General features: G+C 47.6%; 1 pseudogene; it reads right to left on the reverse strand.

Annotated features, from left to right (window-relative positions):
• Window positions 1-210: 210 nt before the first annotated feature.
• LOC123082254 (putative leucine-rich repeat receptor-like serine/threonine-protein kinase At2g19230) overlaps window positions 211-12,693 on the reverse strand; it is a 32,097-nt pseudogene continuing 19,614 nt past the window's right edge.

Consider the following 12,693-nt stretch of genomic DNA (forward strand, 5'->3'; position numbering starts at 1 on the left):
TTTGTTCATCACATATTCATGCACACACTGTTCATTAAACTGTATAGACTGTTCAATTCGATAACACAAAAACTACTCGCACACGAAAGGCAATAGGCTTCGTTGTCTAAATCCACTTACATAATAGCTGGAGCAGTAGACACCTTTGGCACCTTGCCCAGATGCTCTTGCTCAAATTCAGTCCTCCTCTGGCTCACACCACTAGACGTGTCAATGTCGTACCGACCATAGCCGTGCCAAGTAAATCCCTGCGTTCACATCGTTGTGTGCAACCTCGATCTCAAGGCAGTCTTGCAGCACTGCTACCACCTCAGTCATCGTGGGCCGCTGCATAGGGTTGTGAGCAGTGCACTTGAGCGCAGTGTCTGCAATTTTCCACACATTATTGACGTTGTGATCGCCATGCATGCGCGCGTCCACCACACCCTCGATGTTTCCACATGCGAGGCGCTGCCGCACCCACTGAACAATACTTGTTGGCTCAGGATCCTTCAAGAGTGTCGTTGCCCTGTGATTATCTCCAGTAGCACTACGCCAAAGCTAAATACGTCACTTTTGTTGGTCAACTGAAACGTAGCTTGGTACCTAGAGAAGTACAAAATACATCAATGGGTATAGTATAAAGAACAACCATGGAGGTCAAATTCTTCAAAAAAAAAATTGTACAAGCAAGTTTCACAAGAATTGGTAGAAAATTCACATAAGCCAATTTGATTCTTTGCAGAAGTCAAGATTTTTGAACTGTAGTTGTACTCCCTATAGTCTTTTTTACTCTGCATATTAGCTATGACTGAAGTCAAACTTGATAAAGTTTGATCAAATTTGTAGAAAAAATATCATAGTTTTTAATACTAAATCAATACCATTAGATGCATTGTAGGATATATTTTTATATTACATTTATTTGGTAGTGTAGATGTTGATATTTTTTAATATAAATTTGGTCAAAATTTATAAAATTTAACCCAAGACAAATCTAAAACGTGAACTAAAAGGAATGGAAGGAGTACTTAAATGACTAAGTTGAGGTGAAAATTTCGAATTAAGGGACTATATTTTGAGTTTTGACCACCCTAGGAGCATGTAGGTGTGAACTCTACTAACATTTAGACAACCAAAGTATAGTACATCAATTGTTTATAATTGGTGAGAAGTTTTTTGGAGCATAATCAGAAATAATAGAGAACCGTGCACTTACTCAGGGTCAAGGTAACCAAGTGTACCAGCCACCCTTGCACTGGAGACATGTGTATCACTGTTGCTATTGAAAGCCTTGAGCAGGCCAAAATCAGCAATTTTAGCCTCCAGGTTTGCATTTAACAGGATGTTGGACGTTTTCACATCCCTGTGAATGAGGGGCGGATTGCATCCCTTGTGTAGATACTCAAGCCCTGCATGAATCCACATGAGACATTGCTGACAAAATTACGATCGAATTCATGCCTTCTACGTATAATGACATGTAGAAAAACTTGATTAAAACCTACCTTGCGCAGATTCCAGGGCAATACGAAGTCTCTGTCTCCAGGTTAAAATACTTTGGTTGTTGTCTTTCCCTGTGAAAATATTGTCAGATAAATCACATGTATTAATAATTTTGTCCGATGCATGCTTCTCACTTTTAACTCCACCTATTTATATATTAATAAAAAATGTTACTACATCTGTTCCTAAACGTAATTGACTGGCAAAACGTCTTACATTTGGGAATAGAGGGTGTAGTTATGTTGCTGGAGGCTTGAAGTTTGAATGATCTGAGTAATTTTCTTACCATTAAGATGTTCGTCTAGAGCTCCTTGAGCCATGTACTCGTAGACAAGAGCCATGTATTCCCTGTGCTTGCAGTAGCCAAACAAGGATACAAGATTCTTGTGATGAATTTTAGCCAAGGTTTGTGCCTGAAATCAAAACGAAACATGTATTAACAAACTAAATCGTATTAGTACACTTGACCTTAAGCTGATCACATCAATACTCACCTCTGCCAAGAATTCTTGTTCACCTTGATCTGAAGATTCAGACCGCAGTTTGACAGCCACTTGCGTGCCATCCTCCATCAAACCTTGATAGACTTTTCCGAACCCTCCTCGGCCAATTACTTGCTGGAAGCCATTTGTGATAGCTACTAATTCACTATACGTGAACCGACGGTTATCGAACCGTAACGATATGTGCCCGTTGTTGTTCTGAGAGTGTGATCGCGTGATACTCGCCTCGTTCTGCCGCTCGATATTGTTACTTGTCCTTCCTTCATAAAGCAATCAAGCATACTTGTGTTACTTTTTCGGTTAACACTTGCATGCATGAGGTGCTATAATACCAATATGCATGCTTTATGTAGAGGCCGCAGTCAATGAAAGCTTTCAGGTTTTTGAACAACTCCATTCGTGAGTCGAGTGTAAATGTGTGTCTGCACGGTCTCTTACCTTGCCTTCTCATTTTGATGCAAAGGATTACAACTGACAGTACCAGAATCACTAGTACTGCAACCATTGGAATACCATAATAGATGTCAGTCTGGGACAGTGGCGAGTCCATGATAATAAGGGAGGGTGATCTGAAAAGTCCAAGTCATTACAAAGTACAGAGAGATCGAATCACTAAGCTTAACCAAGAAATTCGTGCAATACAAATTATACAAGGATATAAGAGCAACAACTCAAAAACGAAAGACAAAAGACAATAATGTGCATATTAGTCAAAAATTCCTTCCAACACTGAAATACAGACTCGGTCCGTGTTGGAGCATCTCCAGCTGTTCGGCACCCCAGGGGCTCGAAGTAGCGCCGCCTTGGGGCTCACCGGTGATAAAATCGGCGTGGGACGGTCAGGTTCCCAACCGCCGCCCCAAGCTAGCCCCAGACGCCGCTTTTTGAAAACCAAAGTCGGCCAAACTTCGTACAAAACCACACAAATTTGGAGGAAATTCAGGCTTTTTCATTGATATTTGTACAAACTGAAAACATAATTTAAAAAACAAACTAGAAACAACAACAACAACAACAACAACAACTACTACTACTACTACTACTACTACTACTCCGCCGCCTTGAGCCTTCTACATGCCGAGAAGCCTATAAAAGTTGGTTGTAGTTGCCGCCGTCATTGCTGCAACCCTGCCTTGGGTCGCTGTGGCGGACGGGGTTGGACGGCCCGGCACCTCCTCGTCGCTGTTATCGAGGATGACGAGGCCGCCCTCCTCATGGCTGCAGAGCCGGGCGGCGATCTCCTCGAGGGCGCGACGCTGGCGCTCCATCTCCTACCGGACATAATCGTCCCGCACCCATTTGAGGCCGTTCTCCTCGTCGGCGGCTATGGCCTCATGCTCCTTCTTCACGGGGAGGAGTGTCAGCTCGGTCTTGGGCTTGACGAGGCTGTAGGAGAAGGGAGAAGAGACGCCACCCTCATTGATGACGAGGGCGCCGCCGTGGGTGCGCCGCCTGAGCGGCGTCTCCCGCGCCTCCGGCTTGACGGGGAGGAGCGGGAGCCCGACGATGACGAGGACGCCGTGATGCGGAGCATCCCACGTTCATCCCCCATGTACACTCCGACTACTCTCCGAGCCCCAAGAGGACATATGACGAGACCTCGAGCATACGCCATTGGACACAAGGTGAAATCGCTCCTCTCTAAACCTTCACTTTCCACACGTGAGACATGGTTGCTACTTCAAGCGCGGACCTTGTGCATACTCAGGTACACCCGAGGAGACCATGGAGAACCCAAGGACCAAGGCCGAGCGTGCGCGGAAGCATGGAAGAGGAGAAGGAAGAAGAGCCAGCTGCTACAGGCACCGGACATCCGGCCAGGCCCGGACATCCGGCCCATCGCCCGGAAATTCGGCCCCCCTTCTATCCAGGAAGATCCAGAATCAGCCAAGCCAGCGCGAACATCCGGTCCCCAGGCCCGGACATCCGGCCGCTCGCGAGCCACCGGACATCCGGCCCCTCCTCCCGGAAATCTGGCCCCTCCATCACCGAATGCATCTGGAAGACCCAGGCCAGCCCGGACATCCGGCCTCCCAGCCCGGACATCCGGCACCTCGTGAAGCCCCGGACATCCGGCCCCAGCCCGGACATCCGGCCTCCCCTGCCTGTGTGCAGAGCATCTGGGCTGAGGCCCATGTACCCCTTCGCCCCTTAGACTATATATACTTCCCCCCACCTACGTTTTAGGGTTAGCTTTGTGATAGCTCGTTTGAGATAGAGCATAGCTCATCCATACCGGATCTACTCCACATGAGGGACCATGCCTCTTCGTAGAAGATCCACCATGGATTCAAGACCCCTTTACGGGAAGATCCCTCGTGGATTCAAGACCTCCTCTCGGAGATGAGCTACCGCCACTTGTATCATCCGTTGTTGACCTTGTATCTCGTGCTAATCGTGCTTCGATGATCTAGACCTTGTGTGATTGATCTCTTGTCGGTTGAGTGTTTCTCTCGTTCCTCCCCGTGATTTCCTTGTGTTCTTCCGCGCGTTCTTCGTGTTCCCCCGTAGGATCCACTCCAAACGTGAAAGATCGGACCCTAGGGTTCCGCCCTACATCATCTTGGATCAGAGCAAGGTTGATCACGAATTTGGAGCCCCTACCTCCTCTTTTTCTAGCCTAATTTTGTTGTGTTCTTCCCTAAATTCGAAAATCCCTACCAAAAATAGCCCCAATTTTTTTTGTGATTTGTTGGTTTGATGATGTTTTGTTGATTTTGGTCCGTAGATTTGCTTGGTTTCAAGTGGATCTAGCATCTCCCCAAGTTTCCCCACTTTCCATCCACGAAATATCCGCAATTTTGCCTCCGAAATCATCAATTTCCTCCCCCAAAATCGAGTTCCTCCTCGGATAGGGAGCCTGGACATCCGGCCCGACCAGCGGACATCCGGCCTGCCCGGACATCTGGCCATTAGCCCGGACATCCGGCCCCTTGAGTGCATTTCGCGCGCGGTTTTGGACATCAGCCCCCGGAAATCCGGCCAAACCCCCGAATATCATGTCCCTGTAGATTCCAGCCTCCCCGTTTCACCGTTTCGGCCATAACTAATTCATCTGAACTCCGATTTTGACGTTCTTTAGCTCGTTTTGAAGCTGTTGACATCCCCCTTCCCACAAAAATACTACCAACACCATTTGACTCCATCAAATTTTTGGAAATTTGGCAAGTTTGTCTAGGCCCTCCACCATATCATCCGCATAGCCACCACCGACTTCCGCAACCTAACCCATTTTGATCCATATAGCATTAGTGGTTGCTTGAGAGTGATTTGAGTCTCCTAAGGTGTTTCGGCTAATTAGGGACAATTGCATCTTCATCAACCACCACCACCATTTCCACATAGACGTGCCCACCATACATTTCCACCCCAACTTAACCCAAGTTTGTTTGAGCTTGTTCGAGTTGTGGCTTGTGTCTCCTAAGGTGTTTCGGCTACTTAGGGACGACAACTTCAACTCCGACATGTGTATAGCCAATCATTTCACTTCCGCATTGCCAAGTGCAAACCACCACTGCTTTCCGCTACCACCATTTTGACATTTGACATTTGAGATTTTGAGTTCGCGGTTTCTCCGTTTCCCAAGGTGTTTCGGCTACTTAGGGACGAGACTCCATCATCTTGGTTTCTACATCAAGAACACCGCTACTCATCATCACCGGACGGTAACCTCCATATCATCTTGGTATCGTGGTATCCCTCCATTGTATATTCCCCTTGCCATTGCATTGTTAACCCCTAGCCTATTTTGCGTTATTTGCCTATCGAGACTAGCCATTTGAGTATTGCCGGCAATGTTACTTGTGCACATTAGTGATCATACTTCCCATAGCATACATACCATATCATCGTGGTGCATATATTGGTATCATATCTTGTGTCATAAGTTTGTTCCCGCATATATGCAATTGCTATCTTGGTTTGTGCATTGTGCAAACTGGCCATAGAAAAAAAAGCTTTTAAGCAAAAGAGAAAGAGCAAAAGAGCTTGTAAGCAAGTGCCATAGCATCATACCACATTGCATATAAGATTGTCATATCCGATCATCTTGGATCATCTTCAGAGAAACACCGGGAACCATACATACATAGCATACTTGGGATAGGAAGTATATCCATTTTGCATCTTATAGGTTGTGCACAAGTGCCGTATCTGCCTATTGAGCAATCATGCTAGCGTCTCTCTTGAGTTGTGCAACACGAGCATTTTCCGTGGATTCCACATTTTATGCCCATTCCTTGGTTGCACGACCCCATTTATCTATCCGTGTGTGTGTTTCCGTGTGCCACATATTGCTATTGGTCCATTTGTTTCACTTGCGAATTTGTGAATCTCTTTCAACATTATTGACTCTTGCTAACATTTTGCATTAAAGTTTTGTGCCACTATCCTCACCGAGCTCCACCATAAGCTTTACTTGTGTAGGTGTGAGAACCGACAAGGATTGGTACCAATAGTGCTATTTCATTGTCCGCATTTGAGTGAAATTGATTCATTGTCAACATCGGTCAAGGTACATTGGTATAAGTTCTTCTCTTTCTCCCACTCATATTTGCTCGAGTCTTGTGATGGATAGGCAAGGCATTTCCTCTCCGGTCCTCGACAACAACGATGGCGTGAACAACTACATCACCAAAGCGTCAATCTTTGATCTACAACGACAAATAAAAGGCGCACAATCAAGATTGCGAGAGCACATCGAGAAGAAGCTTTCCGCACATAAAGAGGAGCAAGATGCAAGGATGGAGGAGATTAGAGCCTTGATCAAGTCTTCTTCCCCTTCGTCATCTTCAAGGCGGCGACATTCAAGCCACAAGTCTTCGGAGTGCAAAAAAGATGCAAGTGCAAGTCGTCCTCGTCCACATCTACATGGCGACCACCATCACGTTCGTGATCAACATCGTCATGAAGGGCAAGTCACCTCCAAGCATCATGTGCACGACGACGACGAACGACATCTTCTACGAGCTCAAGCACGACAACGACATCATCATCATGAAGATGCTCCACAAGCGCAAATGCACAAGTCCCAACAAGCCCTACTTCACGCCAAGTCAAAGCTTCATGAGAAAAAGAGAAGACCGCGAGACGACCACCACCAAGAAGGCGCTACGGCTACAACCACCACTTCGGCATCTTCGCCAAGTGCTATCAAGTCATCTTCGCCTTTGGACGTATGGAATCTTCGCCTACTTCTCACGAGTACGCCTACATCGACTTCATCAAGTCTAAGGCGACTACCTACGAGCGAGGGAGACACTTCCATCTTCGGAAGCCCCCCAAGGAAGATGGTCGAGCATGGGAAACTCCCTTCGGTCATGGAGACGAGCTATGAGGTGCCACATCATATGGGCCTCCCACACCAAGACGGTGACAAGACGGTCGAGCAAGGGCCATCCCCTTCGACCATGGCGTCGAGTGCGAACCTCTTCAACAACATGAAGACGGCACCCATATTGGACTCATACTCCGAGTCAAGCTACGCGACCGCGCATGGAGATATTTGCACCTACATCTCTCCGACACCCACATATGTCGAGATGCCCCAAGTGCCATGTGAGGAGAGCCACTACCACATGAGTGACATGAGTGACTCCACCATACGTGATATTGAGAGCATTTCCTATGAGAGGATGAGTGTGACCACCACTAGCCCCACATATGAGAGCATGCCACACATCCTATGTGAGGTTGAGTGCCATTTGAGTGACTCCACCGACCATATGAGTGAGAGCATCTTTGAGGGAGTGAGTGAGCCACAACACTTAGAGTGTGAGGTAGTTGAGAGGACATGTGAGGCTACTATGATTTCTAACGACTTAACCTCTACTCCTAGTGTGTTTTCTTCTTTGGTGCTAGGTCTCCTACATGACGACATGCCTATCCTTGACGAGTCTATTCCTCCATTGGAGACGACGATGGCCATGGTGGACGATGATACACCCCCCACATGGTTCCATCAAGATGAAGATGACAATGAATGGATCTTCAACACCTCACCTACAACACATGAGCGATGTTCCAAAGGTAACATAGGTGATGGTGCTTCTGTTGTCCCACCAGTGGACTCTCTTGACATCGATTGCTCCCATGATGTTGACACACCTATTGCCATGCTTCACGCTAGTGAGACTTCTTCATGCCTTGACTTACCTATTTACGATGAGTATGATGATGAGCATGTTGAGTTGCCTAGTTGTGATGCTATGCTCCATAGGATATCATGTGAAAATTCTTTCGGTCGCATCATGTTTGACAATCCATTGAACTTGTCATATGATATGAGTGAGATCTCCCATATTGCATCATTTCAATCTCAACATAGTAACTATGCATGCCCCATTAAAATCAATCCCATTTGCACTTATGGCATAGATGACGAGACGATGGTCATTGGCTTTTGTTTTTCATGTGATGATATTGCCATGCTTCCTTTACATGATTTGCGCAATTCATGCACTATGTCATGCCATGATCTAATTGTTCCAAATATGCATTGTTTTGGATGTTGTCAATATTCTCCATGTGATGTTTCCACTAATGCTCATGAGGAGACCCCCATAGCTTCCTCATACATATTAGGAGATCTTGATGCATTTCATACTTTGCATGATTCCCATGATAGTGTACACCTTATGCATTCCATGAATAATAATGCTCTAGATATTTCTCATGATGCATTACATTGTTTGACTCTCCATTATGCCATACATAATAACAAACCTATCATGATGGATGACATGTTTTTATATCACGCATCTCATCTATTTGAGCATTGGATATTTTGTGCTAACAAACACACACATGTGCGCATCATGATGGATGATGTGTACATATACCATGCACACACAATTTTCTCTTTGTCTTTGTTTTGTGTAGGTACTCATGTATACTCGTCGACCTCTCAATCCCAAGAGTTGACGATACGAGCTCTTGAGAGCAATGATCACTTGGGATCCCGTGGACTATCCTTACCACCGTCCCTTTCGCGCAAGGACTACGCGCATCTCTTCTACTTGGCTCTCACACGGCTATGGGCTATATACCACTTGTCACCTTATGCCCATACTATCATGTTCACTTTGCATGTTATGCTTATTTCTATGCTTTGCCATGCAATTGTGACCCTTCCTTGCATTTACCCATGATGCACCATTATGATACTCCTATGTGTATTTTCATGCTTGGTGGAGATCCTTGTTGCTTTTGCCATGTTTATCATGTGCCTCATGCTATTGTTGATTCTTGTGTTGGGAGAGTCATGATGTTACATTTCTATTTACATAGGACTTCTTGCCAACACCATGAATCTACTTTCCTCATATCTTGGTTTCATGCTTGTGCTATGACATGTGAATTATTCATGCCCACTATGTGCACACATGACATGCTTGCCATGATTCCTTCTAGTATGTTGCATCTTCGCACTACTAGCGTGCTTGACTTGATCACTATGATTGCTTGCTATATTGCATCACCCATGTTCAACTATTACTTGCTTTCTTGGGTTGATGACATATATGTTGATGCCTCTCACTTGATTTGTCATGATCATTGCCTCTTGTCTCCATTAGTTGCATCTCTCATATCCACTTGTATTGAGTGCAACCATACTATGCTTATTGATCTTAGAGACTTTGACACTTTACTTGTGATGCATGCTTGTTTGATTGAGCCTATTCTATTTGGTTGTTCTTGCATCATATGCCTCCATACTATGAAATGCTCCCTTGTCCTTTCTTATGATGAGCATGATGCATACACTTGTTGGGTATCTTACCTCACGAATGATAGGTGTTGCATTTGCACTAACCTCATTTGTTATTCCGAGTGTTTGTCATGTTCTTTCATTTTGAAGGAGTCACAAGGCATTACCGTCATGAGACATATTGGTTATGTGAAGGCATACACGATGTGCGACACCAACATTTTTGACATTCTTATAAAGGTGAACTCCTTCTCTTTGAGCCATCCTCAAATATGCATATTGGATGGGTCATTCTTTCATTGTTGTTTCCTTCTTGTTATCTACAGGATACATCTCGCGAGCGGAGGAGCGACATTGGAGATTGGCTCTATGGACCTTCACATTGAGGAGTGCTCGGACTTATTGGATGCACCTTCGGACTTCCACTCTTGCCACGACATCGAGCATTGGTATACCACCACCTCCATATTTGTTGATTGTGCTTCCTCATGTCATGCTCGATGGACATATCATACTCACCACAAGTTTGCACCCCATGCATGGATTGACTCACATTATGATTGCCTTGTTGCATCTTGTATTCCCATGTCATCCATGATATTTGAGCTTGTTCACTTCCTTAGCAAATTAGTTGTGATCTTCCTTGATGGCATATTCATACATAATGATCATATTGTAGACAATCAATTGCATGATAATACCGACATATTGAGCATCCATTGCAATGTTCATGCTTTTGATGCACCATCCCATTATGACATCATTTTGCACCGTGGTTGCATTGCTCATATTAATAACACATTTGTGTGCACAATGATTGCATTTTCTCCCATGAATGCTTTGCATATCCTCCTAGATCATCTTTTGGATAAGCATCTTGTGCTTTGTCACGAACTATCTTGCCGCACAGACTCATTCTTGCATGATGAACACTTTGTGTGCGCTAACCATTGTATTTCCGAGTGTTGCTTGTGTTTGCTCTTTTTGCATGTCTATCACTCTGGCGACACCTTGGACTACTTGGATTGCGCAATGCCTTCATCGATGTCCAACTACAAGTCCGTCCACGACAACCGTTTCCATGGTGATGAGGATCACGATCCGAGGTCGGATCTTTCCGAAGGGGGGGGGGATATGATGCGGAGCATCCCACATTCATCCCCATGTACACTCCGACTACTCTCCGAGCCCCAAGAGGACATATGACGACACCTTGAGCATACGCCATTGCACACAAGGTGAAACCACTCCTCTCTAAACCTTCACTTTCCACACGTGAGACATGGTTGCTACATCAAGCGCGGACCTTGTGCATACTCGGGTACACCCGAGGAGACCATGGAGAACCCAAGGACCAAGGCCGAGCGTGCGCGGAAGCATGGAAGAGGAGAAGGAAGAAGAGCCAGCTACTACAGGCACAGGACATCCGGCCACAGCCCGGACATCCGGCCAGGCCCGGACATCCGGCTCATCGCCCGGAAATCTGCCCCCCCTTCTATCCAGGAAGCTCCAGAATCAGCCAAGCCAGCCCGGACATCCGGTCCCCAGGCCCGGACATCCGGCCCCTCGTGAGCCACCGGACATCCGGCCCCTCCTCCCGGAAATCCGGCCCCTCCATCACCGAATGCATCTGGAAGACCCAGGCCATTCCGGACATCCGGCCTCCCAGCCCGGACATCCGGCACCTCGCGAAGCCCCAGACATCCGGCCCCCAGCCCGGACATCTGGCCTCCCCTGCCTGTGTGCAGAGCATCTGGGCCGAGGCCCATGTACCCCTTTCGCCCCTTAGACTATATATACTTCCCCTCCAGCTACGTTTTAGGGTTAGCTTTGTGATAGCTCATTTGAGATAGAGCATAGCTCATCCATACCAAATCTACTCCACGTGAGGGACCGTGCCTCTTCGGAGAAGATCCACCATGGATTCAAGACCCCTTTACGGGAAGATCCCTCGTGGATTCAAGACCTCCTCTCGGAGATGAGCTACCGCCACTTGTATCATACGTTGTTGACCTTGTATCTCGTGCTACTCGTGCTTCGATGATCTAGACCTTGTGTGATTGATCTCTTGTCGGTTGAGTGTTTCTCTCGTTCCTCCCTGTGATTTCCTTATGTTCTTCCACGCATTCTTCGTGTTCCCCCGTAGGATCCACTCCAAACGTGAAAGATCGGCCCCTAGGGTTCCGCCCTGCATCACGCCGGCTCCATTCGCCTCAGCGTCCAAGAACTACCACGGTGGCGAGAGAAGAAGGGGGGCGCCGGGTATTCCAACCGTGGCGAGTCGCCGACCTCGATGTGCTCGAGGATAGTTTCGAGCGTGCGCTCGGGGATGTCTCATCATTGGCGCCGCCCGTCGGCGTTGAGGCGGCCATGGGGTTCGGTGCCGTTCATGGCGGCGAGCTGGTCGGTGTGGCGGCGGTCGAAGTACGCCATCCACAGCGTGTTGCTGTCGGGGACATACCTCGGATGGTTCCGCGCGCACTTCGGCAGTGACAATCGGATGCGCACGATCTCGGCGCGCCGGTCAGCTCCGGAGGGCGGCAGTGGCACCGGGACTCCGCTGGCGCTTAGCCTCCATGAGCCCAGCACCCGCATGTCTGGTGGCGCCGGGTAGTCCACCTTGTAGAGGAGGGGGGGCTCTTCCTCGTGCAGGTGGCAGCGGCCAAAGCCATTGGCCGCCGCTCCGTTGTCGGGGTAGCGATCGACCATGATCATCGGCGGGGAGAGAGGGGAGAGAAGCATCGACGACGAGAGTGCAAGACGGGCGTCGGCGGCGAGAGGGTGAGAGGGGTTGTCGCAAGGGAGTGTACGACCACCGGCAAGGGAGGGCGTCTTTTATAGCGGCGGGTGGGCGGCGAGCGGGCGAAAACCGTGTGTACGCGTGGTGGGAGGGGGCGAGACGCGCGTCGGCGCACCTTCACTATGCCGCCCATAAGGAATCAATGAAAGGCTAACCGGCGACAACCTTTGCATTGATTCCCACAGGAAACCGAGGCG

The sequence above is a fragment of the Triticum aestivum genome, chromosome 1B (genome assembly GCF_018294505.1).
Source record: "Triticum aestivum cultivar Chinese Spring chromosome 1B, IWGSC CS RefSeq v2.1, whole genome shotgun sequence".
NCBI classification, from domain to species: Eukaryota; Viridiplantae; Streptophyta; class Magnoliopsida; order Poales; family Poaceae; genus Triticum; species Triticum aestivum.